This window comes from Erythrolamprus reginae, chromosome 2, assembly GCF_031021105.1.
Source record: "Erythrolamprus reginae isolate rEryReg1 chromosome 2, rEryReg1.hap1, whole genome shotgun sequence".
Taxonomy (NCBI): domain Eukaryota; kingdom Metazoa; phylum Chordata; class Lepidosauria; order Squamata; family Dipsadidae; genus Erythrolamprus; species Erythrolamprus reginae.
In genome coordinates this window covers 146,504,280-146,521,715 of record NC_091951.1, presented here as the reverse complement: position 1 = coordinate 146,521,715, position 17,436 = coordinate 146,504,280, and positions in this window count along the sequence as shown.

Here is a 17,436-nt window from a genome sequence, read left to right as displayed (position 1 = left end):
GTTTAATCATATGAGGCCATGAATCATGGGTTGCCCTCTCCACCTCTCTAATTCAGCAGCCCACCAATCATAAAAAGGAGTCAGAGAAAAGGCAGACTTTGCTGTCCAGTATCTGATATCTTTGTGATGGTTTATCATCAACTATCCCCAGTCTGATCCTTTTCCAACCCTCTTGATAACTAATCAATTTAACTTCTTGTGATGCTTGCCATAAAGGACACAGGCTGACATTTAAAAGATTAACACAAATAATCACTTAAGCTCCTCAGTTGAAAGCAATATCCAGGCTGATTTGACCTGGATGTTTGCTGGAAGAGTCTTACTCTGATAGTCAGGATAAATAGATGTGAGGGCAAAGACATGAATGGATTGGCAGGATGACGCATTGTCTATTTAAATATATGCAACGTGTAACTGAAATTCCACTCAACAGTATTACAGCTGACATGTTCACGTACACATAGAGAAACTAAGTCTCCTTGCAACTAGTCCTTATTAACCATTAAAATGAAACCTTTAGCTGTACTGAAGATTAGCTCCTTTCACCTACAACTAGCAATGCAATGGTAAAAGAGGACAGAAGATTCTCATTTTCCTGCCTTTTCTTATCTTATCTGCAAGTCAGTATCTTCCCAGGGGTCAAGGATCTTGGGAAACAAGCCATCCCCTTATCATAACTTGGCATTGTGGTGAGCTGTCACTATGTTCAGCAGATGTGCGAGGTTTTGACGGACTATTAGAGCCATGTTTAAAAGGAGAAGAAGGGTCTACTACTTGTTCAAAAGACTGCATCTCCTCAAAACTATTGAATACAGGAGCAATTATGCCTAAGTTTCATTATTCTCCTGTACCTTTGGAATGGATTTCAATTGCATAAAATTCTCCTTAACACAAAGCACAAAAGTTGTGGGAGATTCCCAAGAAGCAGAAATGATATTTTAATTTAAAAAAAAACCAGTCAAAACCTTTTTATGAACGCATCCTGAGTGAACTCATTCCATTAAATTATTCTATTTGAAGGAAACAAAAAGCTTCAAGACTTTTAAATCCTTTGTTGGTCTAACACAAATTATAATTTCATGAATTGCTTCATTCTATCACAAAGCTATACTTATTAGACTTTCAGTGGTGACACTAAGAGCCAAAGGATTGTGCTGAGGGTTTTCTGGGTCTTGAGCCAAATGCAATCTTATACCCTCTTAAGTAGCTTCCCTTTCTTTTCCTTTTCCCTTCAGTTCCCTAGGTGTGGTTTTTTTTAAAGCATTTTTCTTAGATGAGTTGGATATAAAACTCTCTATTACACATTCCTTCCTTGCAACATCACTGCTTGGATCAGAGGCCCTTAATAATGGTTTAGACAGCCATTCAGTGTCCTCTTATTACCTATAATATATATTAGGTCTTTTGGTAGTTCCTGCTTTTCAAAATTATTCAAAATCTTTCTCTTCTTTTGTATTGGTGACCAAAAAGTTATTTCTTATGCATGAAAGGCCAATTAATAAAAAGAGCTCTTTTGTTTTTCTCTTTTTCTAAAACAAGATCCATATATCCACTTAAAAATATAGAGCCATATATCCACTTGAAATGTGTGTGTGTGTGTGTGTGTGTGTTTGTGTCAGTGTGTATCCTTCTGAAATTCCACTATTTCATCGCCTGTGCCTCAGTCAAAGACCATCTCTGTCAGGGGTCCTACGTCTTATCTTTGCAGGTCCCACCCACCAACATTCCTTATTTGAAAGTCTGTAGAGATTCTCAGTTATCCAGGTCATGATTGTCCCAAAGGTTCTTTTTCAGGAGGCAACTGGACTTTCTTGTTTTTTCCTTTGAAGATGTTTCACTTCTGATCCAAGAAGCTTTTTCAGCTCTGCCTAGATCAGTGGTGGTCGGCCCGTACCTGACGGCAAAGGTGGGTTTTGAGGAGTTTTCGGAAGGCAGGAAGAGTAGGGGCGGTTCTGATCTCCGGGGGGAGTTGGTTCCAGAGAGTCGGTGCCGCCACAGAGAAGGCTCTCCCCGTGGGGCCCGCCAACCGACATTGTTTAGTTGACGGGACCCGGAGGAGGCCCACTCTGTGGGACCTAATCGGTCGCTGGGATTCGTGCGGCAGAAGGCGGTCTCGGAGATATTCTGGTCCGATGCCATGAAGGGCTTTTCCTTTCATATATCCTCTCCTCTAAGTTCACTTTCACCTTCTTTGATATTATCACATGTCTATTTTTCTCCCTATGTATCTGTGTATTGGACAAATGAATAAATAGATAGATAGATAGATAGATAAATAAAAAAATATAAAAATGTGCAAAGACTTCTGAGAGTCATTTCCAGGGGTTTTTGTGATGTGACAGTGGTGTGTTGGATCCTATAGAGAAAGTAAGTAGAACCCACCCCTGGACTAGATGGTGGGAAATGGAAGGATTTATATTCCTTGCAGACAGCTGTTCAATTGCATCCTTTTTGAGGATCATTGAAGCACTTAGATGTTTATGTGTCTTCAGGGTCACCTGAATAGTGCTAATGGCTCCTGTGCTCTGCAATTTTTCTGGAAACCTGTTCATACTCCTATACTATGCGAAGCATATTCATCCAAAATTGCATTTCTAAAAATCTATAGTGATTCCCAGTCATCCAAGTCTTGGTTGTCCCAAGGGTAAACACCTTTGGGACAACCAAGACTTGGATGACTGAGAATCACTGAATCAACAGTCACTGGACTATCTTATTTTTTCTTTCAAACTTCTTGTTTCTTTTTTTCCCATTTCCTCCTTTCTGCTCTTTCTGCCTCAATTTCACATTCAATATTTCAAAAATCTATTCTCGTGAAACTGTTGGAGGTATCTAGTTGAAATGAGGCAGATATAATGTTCTCTAAAAGGTCTATTATCCTTGCTATGGAGGAGGAGGCGGCGATTTGATGTTTTCCCATTATAGAATTTTTATCCTAAAGAGGACTTCAAATTAGCTCATACCAAATCAATTTGTTTCAGAAATGATAAACCCATACCCAACAATATCCATCTCCAATAGAATAAAATATATGTAGCTCCAGGTTGAACTGTGGATTCTTAGGTGTTGCTAAGCATGGTGGTTTACTCAGAGCTCCGATGTTGTTACCTAATTGGGTAATGAAAAGTCCACAAACAAAGAAACAGAAAGCACCAAGGACTCTACAATATTGAGTCCAGAATTAATCCAGAATATATTGTGTAGGTATAGGTATTTTCTCAGGGGCTAATGTGAAGCATTTTTCAATTTCAATCTAAGTTGAAGTTTCTGATTTTGTCTGAAAGAAGTAGAATATTTTCTGAATCTTAGAACTTCTAGATTCTTCTAGGAAAAAACCTCCAACAATCACCAAAGAGAAAAACTTTAGTAATGTACTCTTGAGTATTTGCAGCACAAAGAGGTATGAAAAGTTTTTATTTATTTTATTTTTATTTATTTATTTTGTCAAATAAGTATTGGTAGTATACAAAGATATAACTATGTTTATATACATGATATTGGTACTAATAATAGAGAAACATTAGGACAGGGAAGGCACATGGTACAGTTATGCATGACCCTTAATGACCTCTTAGGAATCAGGTGAGGTCAAAAGTAGCTAGTCTAAGGGAAAGGTTTTTTGGGGGTTAGGTGATGATACCACAGAGTCAGGTAGTGAGTTCCATGCATTAACTACTTGGTTGCTAACGTTGTATTTCCTACAGTTGTGTTTACTTTGAGTTTGTATCTGTTGTGTGCCTGTATATTGTTGTGGTTGAAGCTAAAGTAGTTGTTGACAGGAAAGACATTATAGCAGATGATTTTATGGGCTATGCTTAGGTCATATTTAAGGTGATGTAGTTCTAAGCTTTCTAAGCCTAGGATTTCAAGTCTGGTTGTGTAGGTTATTCTGTTTTGTGTGGAGGAGTGGATGGCTCTTCTTGTGAAGTATTTCTGGATGTTTTCTAATGTATTTATGTCCGAAATGCAGTGTGGGTTCCAGACAGATGAGCTGTATTTGAGGATTGGTCTGGTGAAAGTTTTGTATGCTCTGGTTGGTAGTATGATATTACTGGAGCATAAGCTACATAGGATTAGATTAATAACTCTTGAAGCCTTTTTGATGAAGTTGTTGCAGTGGGCTTTGGCACTTAGGTCATTTGATATGAGTATTCCAGGATCTTTTATGGAGTGAGAGTTGTCTATAAGGTCTTGTTTATTCAGCTTGTATTTGGTGTTCTGAATTTTTTTTGCCAATGTGCAGGACAGAGCATTTTGGGTTGAGATTTGGAGTTGCCAGATGTTTGACCATTCTGACAAAAAGTCAAAGTCAAGATCCAATCCAAAATCAATTATATACAGATGTAGGCAGTGCTAGGCAGCAGCCAGTGCTCCCAGGTGCGCAGCTCCAATAGTTCTTGTGTGCCCAGGTGCTGTGCACGTGTGCAACTGGTGAGATACTGGCAAAATAGGCAAAAAATCACACAAATCTCATATGCACAAGCGTCCTTGTGCGAGTGAGATTTGGGTGAAAATCACCGCATTTTTGCTTCCAAGCAGGCACCGAAACAAAAAAGCAGTGATTTTCACCCAAATCTTCCTTGCATGAGGATGCTCACACAAGTGTGTGCGCTGGACACATTCATGCACGCAGCACACTATGAGCACCGATGGCAGTGCTCATAGTGTTTTGAACTGGATGTTAAGCAGTTGCCACGAGAAGATGGAGGATGAATTCAAAGTATTCCAAAACAAGCAACTACAACTTCAGTAAAGGGAGGTCTTCTATGGAGGGGGGGGGGATTGTATCCCAGAGCTTGTGAAAACAAATTCTTGAAACATTACATGTGGGATACCTCGAGATTGTTTGCATGAAAGCGCTAGTCAGAAATTACATTTGGTGTCCCAACCTAGACTAGGACATTACAGAATGGGTGGTGATCTGCATGCCATGTCAATCACCCCAAGAGTGGAAAGTATTAAAAGGCCCCTGGTCAAGAATACTCATTGATTCCGCTGGGTAGACACATACTCAAAATGGCTGAAGGTCATGATGATGTCCACACTAACAATAGAGACAACCATCTGAACATTACAGAAAATATTTGCAACACACGGTCTACCTGACATCCTCATCTCAGGCAATGGTCCACAACTCACGGCCAAGAATATGGAGTCCTCTCTAGCTGAACTGGGAATAAGACATGTCCTTGTCTCACCATTCAGTCCAGCTAGCAATGGTCACACGGAGAATGATGAGACTGACCATGGAAATGGTCCCAGAATGGAACCAGGGAACTGACAAGAAAGAATATATAATTTCCTGCTTGCCCAACACATTACACCAAGTGCAGCCACCAACAGAAGCCCAGCTGAATTATTAATGGGGTGGAAATTGAGGTCCCAACTGGACAGGCTAAACCCAAAGTACCACCCAGAGAAACTCTTTGATTCAACCAGACAACCAGACAAACAAGATCACTACGATAGATGATCCAGTGTTCACCCTCAAGTATGTGGGAGACCCCAAATAGATGAGAGCTAAGGTCGTGGCAGTCACCAGTCCTAATTCAAATCAAATTGAGCAAGACAATTGCAAGTATGGTGGAGGCACATAGATCAACTCCGCCGAAGGCTAGGAGAATCATGGCTATGCCAAACAGATGAACCACAACCTCAAGCAATTCCCAGATGGAAATGGGATCAACTCATACACAACAGATGAGTGGGAGGACACACTGGAAATCCAGCCCTGACTACAAAAACACAAGAGGCCCTGCTCTTAAACCCGGGTGAGGAGTGCAAACACTTTCTTATAGGTGCCAGAGTCCAGCGAAGTAATCCGGGACTGGAGGAGAGAGGTGCCAGGTTGAAAACTGCCCTGCCCAGTGGAGGCTTCCAGTTGGTTCCACCAATAGATCCAGGAGCAGCAACAGGCATGACGACACCAACCAAAGTTCCAGGAACAACTTTTTCTTTTTTAAATTTATTTATATTTATATTTATATTTATATTTATATTTATACTTATACTTATACTTATACTTATACTTATACTTATACTTATACTTATACTTATACTTATACTTATACTTATACTTATACTTATACTTATACTTATACTTATATTATTATTATTATTATTATTATTATTATTATTATTATTATTAATTAGATTTGTATGCCGCCCCTCTCCGTAGACTCAGGGCGTCTGAAGCGCACAGGCCCAGTAGGACAGTTAGATGCCCCATCTATCTGCACGACTATGTAATATGTATCAACAACCAATTGGACAATTCTCCTTCTAGGAGGAGAGGGGTATTGTGTACAGATGTATGTGGCCAGAATTTGCATACAAGTTCCTGATTGGTTTAACTGAAGGCAGGAACAATAAACCACTATCAGTGGCCAGCTAGCCTGCCCGAGCTCTTTAAATAGTGAGCTGTGGCAGCCTGCCAGCAGTTGATATTGCTAACAGCTAGGGAAATAAAAGGTGCATTTGTCTCTAGTAGCAAGCATTTTTAAACGGGGACACATGATCTTTTTGCTATGTAAGATCTTCAGAACCTGGAACAATTAGGTTGATAATTCTACAACTTAGTAGTATTGAGGTGATAATTTCAATTCCCTAGGGTAGAAAATAAGCCTACAAACATCCATATGCTTTTCCTTTCTCACTATTTTAAATATATATAAAAGCTCTTTTGTGTCTAAAAGAACTCATTTTATCATACTTAATTAATATAGACTGTATTTTTACAAAATATTTCACTGAGCTGCTAGCAGCTGTCATAATTTCGTTCACTGGAGAATATTAAAATGTCATCTGTATAAGTAAACTCATTCTTCAATAACACTTGCATAGACTTTACTATTTTGCTCTACTCCTACTCCTACCCCAGTGGATTCAGTCTACTTCTGAATGATATTTTGATGTGGATTTAAAAATGCTTCTACCCTTTTCCTTTGGCAATGGACATTTTATTTATGTAGGATCAAAAATAACCAGTAAAATAAATTAACCAGCAATACAATACAGTTGTCAAACCAGTACATAAGTTAAATTGTGTACTAAAGTTGTTCTCTGAGGTTGTGATATGGTACTGGTTGTTTTGAGATGTTTTTGATGCATAGTGGTAGTGTTTATTTATTTTATTTATTTATTTTGTCCAATACACAATGAGGGTTTTAGTGGGTATATATCTATATACACATAGTAAAATACATGATGAAGGTTATAGAGGAGATACTCATAGTAAAATATATCTAAGAAAGAATAGAAAAGAAGATATAGTAATAAAACATATCAATAAAAGAATAGAAGAAGAGATATAGGAATAGAGGAAAGGTATAGGAGATATAGGAGAGCAATAGGACAGGGGACGGAAGGCACTAGTGCACTTGTACTCGCCCCTTACTGACCTCTTAGGAATCTGGATAGGTCAACCATAGATAATCTAAGGGTAAAGTGTTGGGGGTTTGGGGATGACACTATGGAGTCCGGTAATGAGTTCCACGCTTCGACAACTCGGTTACTGAAGTCATATTTTTACAGTCAAGTTTGGAGAGGTTAATAATGCTTGGGTTGGTTGGGCTGTAGTAGTTTGAATTTTTTAATAAAGTTGTGTAGAATATCCATTTTGTTGGAAGCTGTTGTTTAGGTAATATGTTCCTTTTTCTGATGATTTGGGTTGCTGTAGTGTGCTTGTACTTGTCTGAATGATTTTCTTGTGGGGGGTTGGATTGTTATTTTGGTAATTGAGCACTTAGTTAATATGAGCTGTTTTTCAATAAACTTGCATTTCTACTTTGCCCTCAGTTCCCTTGCTGATGAGGATATCCAAGAAGAGTAGTGTGTTGTTGTTTTCTTCTCTTGTGAATTTTATTCCTTTGAAGAATCTCTTGTGTTGTAATGATTTGAGACAGATGATAAGTGAACTCTGCTCTGAGCATGCTACACTCAGAGCTGCATGTAATTATCTTTGGCACAACTCTCAGGAGCAGTAATGGTATTTATAAGGACTCTCTTTTAAATGAAAGAAAAATAAGTTCAAGACCCAAGTTGAATTACATGAAAGTTATTCCTTATATCATTATTCCTTATATCCTTTCTTCCTCAATTCACAGATCTTCTTCAATACATAAATTGAACATTTATGGGATTTTAGATTAGACAAACCCTAAACTTGATCAGTGCTCTTAGGACTAATTTATGTAGATCTTTATATTTTTCCCCAATTTTTAATTGGAAATAGCTATTGGCTTTCTTAAAGCACTGAAAGATCATATATTTCACTTAGTAACATAAAGACTTTATCTCCCAAATGATAACAGAAGATCAAGAAGTATGTGTTTTCATATATCGGATGGCCTCATCTTTGATCCCATCATACAGTTGAAGTCCATGGGACCAAGAAACAAATCCTACTTATAGAAACCAAGAATTGGCACCATGGAGTAAAGAAGAGATTGGGGATAATGTTTATGAAAACCAAACTGAGTAAAATGACAAAAAGTCTATATGCACAGTGGAGAGATGTTTGCTTTGTTTGCTTGCTTAATATAGCTTCCCAACTTGTGAGCTGCAACTTTGTCCTATGTAAGATCAAAAACAAAAACATAATAATCAGTGAAATAAACACCAAACCATAGTTATAAACTCAACCATTAAACATGACTTACTCAACATGTTGCCCTCTATTACTGAACACGGTGTTTGTAATTATGTGCCATATAAATCTCTCTTTGCATTTACATTAAAACAGCAAACTCTAATGTGGGCCTGATCTGAAAGAGTATCAAATTCAAATCCATTTGTTCAAGCCACTAATTTTTGAATTGGGACGTTGATTGCAAATATTTTACTGCCAAGAATGTCTGCAGAGGAATCATAAAGGCCAAGATGGTACACACAATCATTTGATTGCAGACCTATCTCATGTGATTGAAGCCTCATTGTGATGCATGTAAAAAGGATGGGACTTTTTACTAAACAATTTTCTATTTATAATTTATAAGGAAGTTATGATCACATAAATCTATTATAGTGAGGCAGAAATTTGCAGAAGCTTAATTATGATAGCCCGATTCCCCCCACCTTTAATAGATCTAGAAACTTTCATAAACAGAGGTTCATCTTGTTTTTATTTTAAGATAGGTGAATATAGTGTACATTTTATTCTGGAGCACCACCACTCTTACTGTTAGATTACTTTGTAAGCTAGAGGTGAGTTTACTGTGAATAAGCCCACAGTCACTTTAAATCTGAAGTTGTAAGCTCCAATAACCCTGAGGTTCTCCCTTAATCATGTAACTCTGGTCTTATCTAGTTTCCAGTCCAATATTTAACCTGCCTTCAATTCTTTCGTATTTAAGGTTGTTCTGCTTAAAGTGGCATGTGCCTGCCACAACACCAAGCAGTATAATATACATATAATTTTGCAGTTTCTTTTCAGATGTTAGAATATTTTTTTCAAAACCAACACTATTTCAGAATGGAAGAAGTATTTCGATGAGGCAAGAAGAGCTTTGAGCAGACATAAGATAAAGAAGTAATCAGCTAGAAGGAAGACGAATGCATGTCTAAATGCATCTAACTATCATGCATCTAACTATCATGAGCATGATAAAGAGATACGAAGTAAAATACGAAGGGGTGAATTTGGCAGTGGTTCTGCATGGCCACCACCCAACTCTTCTTATTTGCTGTAATTCGGCTCTTTTAATAAGGAAAAACCTGATTCTTCACAAGTGTCCCTGGGATCTTCTTTCCTGGCTTGAAAATTAACATAAAGAGTTATTTTTCCAACACAGGGGAAAAAAAACAGATTTACCTGCTTCTGAGTGTTGCTTACATGTCAGAAGGTTCATAGTGATTACTGTGAATGAAATTTGCCCCGGAAGCGGAGTAAAGACGCTGAGACATGTATGGAATAAATAAAGGGTCACTTTGTTAATTAACATAAATTTGAATAACTTTAAATACATAAATTTAAATATTCAAATTCAACTGTAAACTAAGGACCTGAAGAGGCCAAAGACTAACGGGGCGGAAATTCCTGCCATAACCTTCTTTGGCAACATTGGGCAAAAACTCCTTGCTGAACCAGGTGAAGGTAGCCATGCACCTTGGCGTGTGGGAGGAGCCATGCACCTTGGCGTGTGGGAGGAGCTCACCCTCCAATCCCCCAAGGGAAATTGGATCCGGTAAGTCCCATGGGCAACCTCTCTCCAATCCCCGACGTTCCTGGAGAGAGGAGGTCCATCACCTTTAAAGATGCCCAAAGGAGCATGCGTGGTTGTTGTTACTGCCCGTTTCTGCCCCTAACCTGCCAAAACCCAGTGACCAAAGGGAAGCCTAATTCTGTTACTATATGTGCCGCACCCCCTAACCAGTCCATCCTCACCGTCAGTGTGGAATAGGCGAAAAAACGGCCTCCTCTAAAGGGGAAGCCACAAAAAATTTCTATTCGGCCCTGAGGCGACCTCCTCAGATACACTGTTGATAGCGGAAGGTGGGCAAGTGTTCGCTTTGCGATTTCAGCAGGGCAAGGGGGAGGTCCAGCTCGGAACGCCCTTAAATAGGGTGCTCCAGGACCTCCCCCCAAGCCCTGCATGCACCGCGCGACCTTGGCATGCTGCCAAAAGCCAAACTTCCGGTTTCACCAAAAACTGGAAGTTCGGGGCTCCAAAGAGCCAGCAGCAGCGTCGCCCAGCTCCGTGGGCAATTTCGGCCGGCGGTTTAAGCCGCCGATTGTGCATATCTCCAAACGACTCCATAGGTCAACCTTAAACTAGATATATTTTGTTCTGTTGAAGATTGGATACAGCAAGTATAAATGTGGTGGTTTTCCCTTACCATCAGCTGGCTTTCTCTTGCCCTTTTCATCCTAAATACTGAAACATTTATAATCTTCCAGAGCATGTACTAAAAATCAAATAACCTCTTTCTGATAACTTTAATCAGGATATTATTCCTTTATTGATAAGTGGTCCACATTGGTACAGTAGTTTGTGAATTATAGTTAAAGTTCTCATGTAATGTGCTGAAAATAGGTCTGCTCAAACTTCACCAGCCTATTCATTTGTGAAATTAAAGGTCAGCAGCCCGAGTCAAAATAGAAATAAAATAAATAGAAGGTTGTACAGAACTGGTTTCCTGTTCTCTCTCTGCCTCTGAAGTTACTTAGAAGGGGCAAAAGTGATTTTCTAAAGCATGTCAGAGAAAGATTAATGGTAGGGTAGAAATGCTTTTTTCTCATCGTTTATGGCTGTTCTTCCCATTAATAAATGTCAAATGATAGCATAGTTTGTGTGTAGATATGAATTCTGAAGATACATAATAAATCCCATTCATGGTGTTTATTATTTTTTCATAGCAGGAATGTTTAGCTAATATTTTCTTAGAAATGTGATTTCTAACTGCAATTATATAAAGAATGCATTTTTAAAAATGCATTTTAAAAAATATTGGCAACTGAAGTGCAACACACTGACTTTTGTCCTGGCCTAGTCACATTTATTCCCTGGCTATGTGCCTATGGCAGAGACACATAATTCATGGGCTCCTGATTTCTAGTTTGGTGCCTTTAACTACTACACCAATTGGCTGTCAGTCAAGAGTTACATCCTCCAAAATCTATGTGCCAGAGTTGCTGTCAATACTTTGTATTCACATTTAAGGAAATTGGTAACAGCTTGTATAGTTAGCATAATTTCCTCCAGTCTTCCAATTCATTTATATAAACTCATTGAAAGGGATTAGGAAAAATTTAAAAGACATTACTACAGCTCTCTGGTAGTACTGGATCAAAAAAATCTTAATATATGTCTTACATTCCTAAATGGAATAAAAATCCGGGCCAGGAGTTCTTCCTCGTTTCATAGATTTACTGTAGTCATTTCTTGCACAGATTACATTGTAGCTAAATAGAGTAGACAGCCTGATAATTTCTTGGAAAGAACTAAATTACATAAAATGTATTAATTTCCTTTTCCATTACAGTTGACTCAGTATTGTACAAGTGACTCAGTATTGTACTGTTGAGAGTACACATTAAAATTGTTGACTTGAGTCAGAGTATTATAATAATTGAGATTGCAATTGTATCAGCCTGGAGGCTGGTACTTTGCCAAATCTTTCTCCTCCTCCCAGCATCTTTTTTCATATAAATGAATGAATGTTCAGTTTCAATTTAAAGAATTAAGTTCCTATTTCAGGCAAAAAATAAGTATTTGTTTGTTTCCAAGTTTCTAAACGTAATAGATTTTATCCCAAAGGTGCTTTTTCAAGAGACAACTGGACTTTCTAGTTTTTCTTTGAAGATATTTTGCTTCTCAATGATGAGAAGCAAAATGTCTTCAAAGAAAAACCAGAAAATCCAATTGCCTCTTTAAAAAGCACATTTGGGACAACCATGACCTGGATTACTGAGAAGATCCATAGATGTAACAGATTTTGCTTTCTAGATAGTTCAGAGAATTCAGTAGCATTATGTTTACTGAGTACTGAATATTTACAGTAGTAGAGCTAAGTTCATAAAGTTGTTGGGAACCTCTCCCTGCTCTCCAAGAAGGCTCCAAGATTTGTTGCAACTCTGTCTTCTCCCTTTCAGTTAGTAGCTTGGCAGTTGTTGCTGCCATTACCTGTCTCCCACAGGTTAACTTCAGAGATGGGTTCCTGCTTTTTTGGACCATTAGTAACTTGGCAGCCTGGGTCCCTGGAACTGGCAGCGACCCAGGCCAGCCATGACACTAACCCTAACCGTAACCCCCTAACCCTATCCCTATTCCTAACTACATTTATCCTAAATTAAAGGAGCTCTTATGGATTCCAAGCTGCATGGAAGCTCATACTTTATTCAGAATGGTATATAGAGTGATTAGTGATTATAATTATCTGACACAGGAAGGGAGGGAGGTGGCAAAGGAGAGAGAGAGAGAGGGAGGGGAAAAGAAAAAGGAAGGAAATATTTTCAGCTAAAAACATTTTACAGACACATATTTCCTGAAATATTTTCCTTCTTTCTCAAGGAAAGAAAGAAGGAAAATATTCTCCTGAGTCTCTCTCCACATCTTTGAGAATTCAAGTAAGCAAATTCTGAAGCTTCTGGGAAGATGGAAGTTGCCCTGTTTCTCTTCTCCTCTTTTTCTTTTTAAAAGCAAACCATTTTTTCCCATCTTTATTAGCAGAAGGGGAAGAATTTCGATGTTCCCAGTTTGTGCCCAGACCAAAGCACATAATTGCCCTTCCTGGTAGATGATTATGACTGAAATGTGTTTATTATTTATTTTATTTATTTTGTTTTATTATTTTTACTTATTGGGGGTGCCTGAGCTTTGGTGGCAAGGAACCTGCAGTCTTATGAAAATAGACTAGCTACTTACCATTCATCTTCACTTTAATTTCAAAATACAAGGAAGTTTCTCGGAAAATCATACGAATCATGGTTGGTGTGGGTGTGTAGCACTTGCACCATATGTCCCTTCTAAGTCTGCTAGCCCAGCAAACTCCCTGCCCACATTTCATTTCTTGGCCATTCCATTGTGCTTGCCAATCATTACAAGAACATTGTCTGAGACAAAAATTACAGAGTGCTTTTGGCAGAAGCCTCAATCAAAGAGGCTTTGATTCAGAGGTTGTTACAATTATTTTCATCATCATCTTGGTTTACTGTGAACATGGCCAGAAACTTAAGTCCTAACTGGGGGGTGGGGGAAATTTTCAAAGGTGATAACTTCTGGGTGGAAAAATGTTTGTCAGAACTGCCATCTGAAAAAAAAATACACTATAATCCTGTGTGATAATTGGTTTTAGATAGCAACTATGTTTTCTTTTCCAAGCAATGACTAACTCATTGGCACATTTTCTTTCTTTTTAAATCTCTTTTTAAATTTCCTAACTATCTGGAAACTTCTGCCTAAAGGTTTACTGGAACTGACAAATTATGGCTCCGAGGAGATTAAAAATGTGTCTTTAAACAATACTTTAAAGTTCTAAACTTTAGAAATATAAAATTATGTCTTCATTCCTCTGTCACTAAATAAAGACTTACCAGCAGTCAAGGTTTTAAATAAACTTTTAAAATGTTTTCTCACATTTGTCCTGAGTTTGACAGTAGCAATCCCTTTATATTATAAATACCACCATGAGATATTGAGAAACTGGAGACACACTTCATGAAAGGTATGTGTGTGGTTTTTACATTGTGTAGCATGTGAGGAAGTGAATGTCATTTCATAATACATTTGTTTGGATTTTTAGGGGAAGGCACATCAAGGGATATTAAGATGCTCAAAATGGTAAACAAAGATATGAACTTGTTGTGGTTCAGTCTGGGACCCCTCCGGGAATGGCTGACCTTCTGTCGGTTTCCAGCTCAGAGGGAGAGGCTGAGGAACAGGAGGTGCAGACTGACGAGGAAGAGGAATCCCAGGCTGAAGAAGAAGGACAGCCAGAGTCCCACCAGGGGGAGCTCTCCCCAGCAAGCAGCCTGGATTCCTTAGGGGAAAATGCTCAAGACATCATAGATATGCGACAAAGGAGAGCTAATCAGAGACGGACTCAATTGGCTAAGTATTTCCAGCATTAGGGGTCACAGCTGGGTTTGGGTGTGGTGCTCTTGGGAAAGGATAAAAGGCGGACCCACCCTTCCTGGCTTGTGGAGTTTTATCTTGGAGATTCGTGAGACCTGTCTGTGAACTTTGGTGGCTTACTATCCTGGTTTGTGCCTTGGACTATTGAAACCTTGGGGGGGGGGGTGCCAGCAAGAAGCTTGTGGTATTGACTGGACATCAGGACCCTGCTGTAACGTATTATAGCCTGTCTGTTGTGAAGACAGGTTTTCCTTTGTGCTTATTTTTTCCAGCTATAAAATACTTTTGGCTTTTACCAGAGTGTCTGGCTGTTTTTTCAGTTGGTGTTGAGGTCTGGGAAAACCCAGACAGAACATGAACTATTAAGTAATTGTTTTTTAAAAATCTCCAAAATACTGTTTTGATGCTACATATATGTGCAGGAGACTTAATGGTCCAAATTAGTTTGCATTAAGGGATTTGGCTGGAATCAATTAAAATGTTAAAATCTAATTGAATCCATTTTTTTAATAGAATAGAATAGACTTTTATTGGCCAAGTGTGATTGGACACACAAGGAATTTGCCTTTGGGCATATGCTTTCAGTGTACATAAAAGAAAAAAAATACATTTGTCAAGAATCATGTGGTACAACACTTAATGATTGTCATAGGGATCAAATAAGCAATGAAGAAACTATCAATATTAATAACAATCTTAGAATACAAGCAACAAGTTACAGTCATACAGTCCTAAGTGGGAGGGAAAGGATGATAGGAATGATGAGAAAAACTAGTAGAACAGAAGTGCAGATTTAGTAAAAAGTCTGACAGTGTTGAGGGAATTATTTGTTTAGCAGGGTGATGGCGTTCTGGAAAAAACTGTTCTTGTGTCTAGTTGTCTTGGTGTGCAGTGCTCTGTAGCAACGTTTTGAGGGTAAGAGTTGAAACAGTTTATGTCCAGGATGTGAGGGGTCAGTAAATATTTTCCCCACCCTCTTTTTGACTCGTGCAGTATACAGGTCCTCAATGGAAGGCAGGTTGGCAGCAATTGTTTTTTCTGCAGTTCTGATTATTCTCTGAAGTCTGTGTCAGTCCTGGTGGGTTGCAGCACCAAACCAGACAGTTATAGAGGTTATAGAATTGGTTTGAATATAAAATGAATTTGAACTGAATCAGACTTGATTTTCAAAATGTATTTTGTGACATGCTTATATTTGATTTTACTAATTAAATATAATATAATATATGTTTAGTGATCACAATTGAGACCAGCAACTCAGTTGTTAAGCAAAGCAGTCACTAAGTGAAACTTCTTACTTCAGCTTTCTTTTGCTTTACAGACCTGCAAAAGTCATAAAGATGAGAATTGATCATAAAGTTACTTTATCATCACCTCCATAATGGCAAATGATCACAAATGAAAGTCACTTATATAATAAAAGATTATAAATTCAAAGATTTATTTAATTTATTTTATTAATTTATTTATTTTATTTATTTATTTATTAATAGAGTTGAAAGGGACCGTTAGGTCATCGAGTCCAACCCCCTGCCTGAGCAGGAAACCCTACAGCACCCCAGCCAAATGGAAGTCCAATCTCCTCTTGAAGGTGTCCAGAGTTGGGGAGTTCACCACCTCCCCAGGCAGGCAGTTCCATTGGTTGATCGCTCTGACCGTCAGGAAGTTCTTCCTTATTTCCAGGTTGAATCTCTCCTTGGTCAGCTTCCAACCATTGTTCCTCGTCCGGCCCTCTGGTGCCCTGGGGAATAAAGAGACCCCCTCCTCACCGTGGCAATGACCAACATGCTCAGAATTAGCTTGGAAGAAGAGAAAATTGATAATCTTTCTTTGTCTGGGAAGTGGATTTAATAAGAACAATGGAAGTACTTTTGCTCCCTTAGAACGAACAGGCATATAGAAGATTTTTTAAGTACAATTTCAATATCTAGAGTAAATCAAATGAAAATTAATCTGCCCAATGCCTTTTTTACTGGGTTCCATCTTGTAGGTGGCATTTGTATTTTAGCCTAATATTTTACCTAATTAGTATATTAGGTAAAAAACACAGGGTCAAAAAATTCAGCTCTCTACATTAGCCTAAACAAGTGAGAATTACACTGACTGTTCTGTCTTTATAAAGCCTGCCTGGCTTTTATAAAGTCTTGTGTTTCCCAAGATTCATAAAAAACAATGTTTGTTTTATCCAGACTATAAAACTGTGAAGTTCCCTCTCTCTCAAATAGCTATGAGAGCAAGAAAAGTATCTCTCAACACCCCATTTGTGAGTCTTCATCCTTGTTGAGTTTCTGTAGGAAGCATTTCACCTTAATTTAGATGAACATGTATAGCCATCATGGTATTTAAGGTAGAATACCAGTATATTTTCTACTTAGCAAATAATTTTCAAACTTGATTTGCTTCAAACTATCAGTCCTTCATCTAACTCCACTTGATTCTATTGCATATATTTATTATCAGGATTTTCATTTCAATAAAGGGAAATTGTCAGCATTTCTTGTTTTGAAATTGGAAATTGCATAATCTTCTAACACCACTTGTATAATAATCTGTCTAGATGTATGTACAGTATGTGTGTACATATGTCTTCAAATCAGTGTGGATTACTGGTGACTACCTGAACCTATCACAGCTGTTTACTTGACAAGATTTTTTTCAGAAGTAATTTGCCATTGCCTCTTTCTTAGAAATGAGACACTGACTGATTCATTGACCCAAACTCATCCTGGTCTCCAGATTTCTGGTACTTAACTAGTATAACAAACTGGATCTGAAATGCCAACCTGATTCTGAAACTTTTTAGGTATGTGAAAAATCATATAAACTTATACAACCATGGTGTGTGTGGGAGATTGTGCACTAT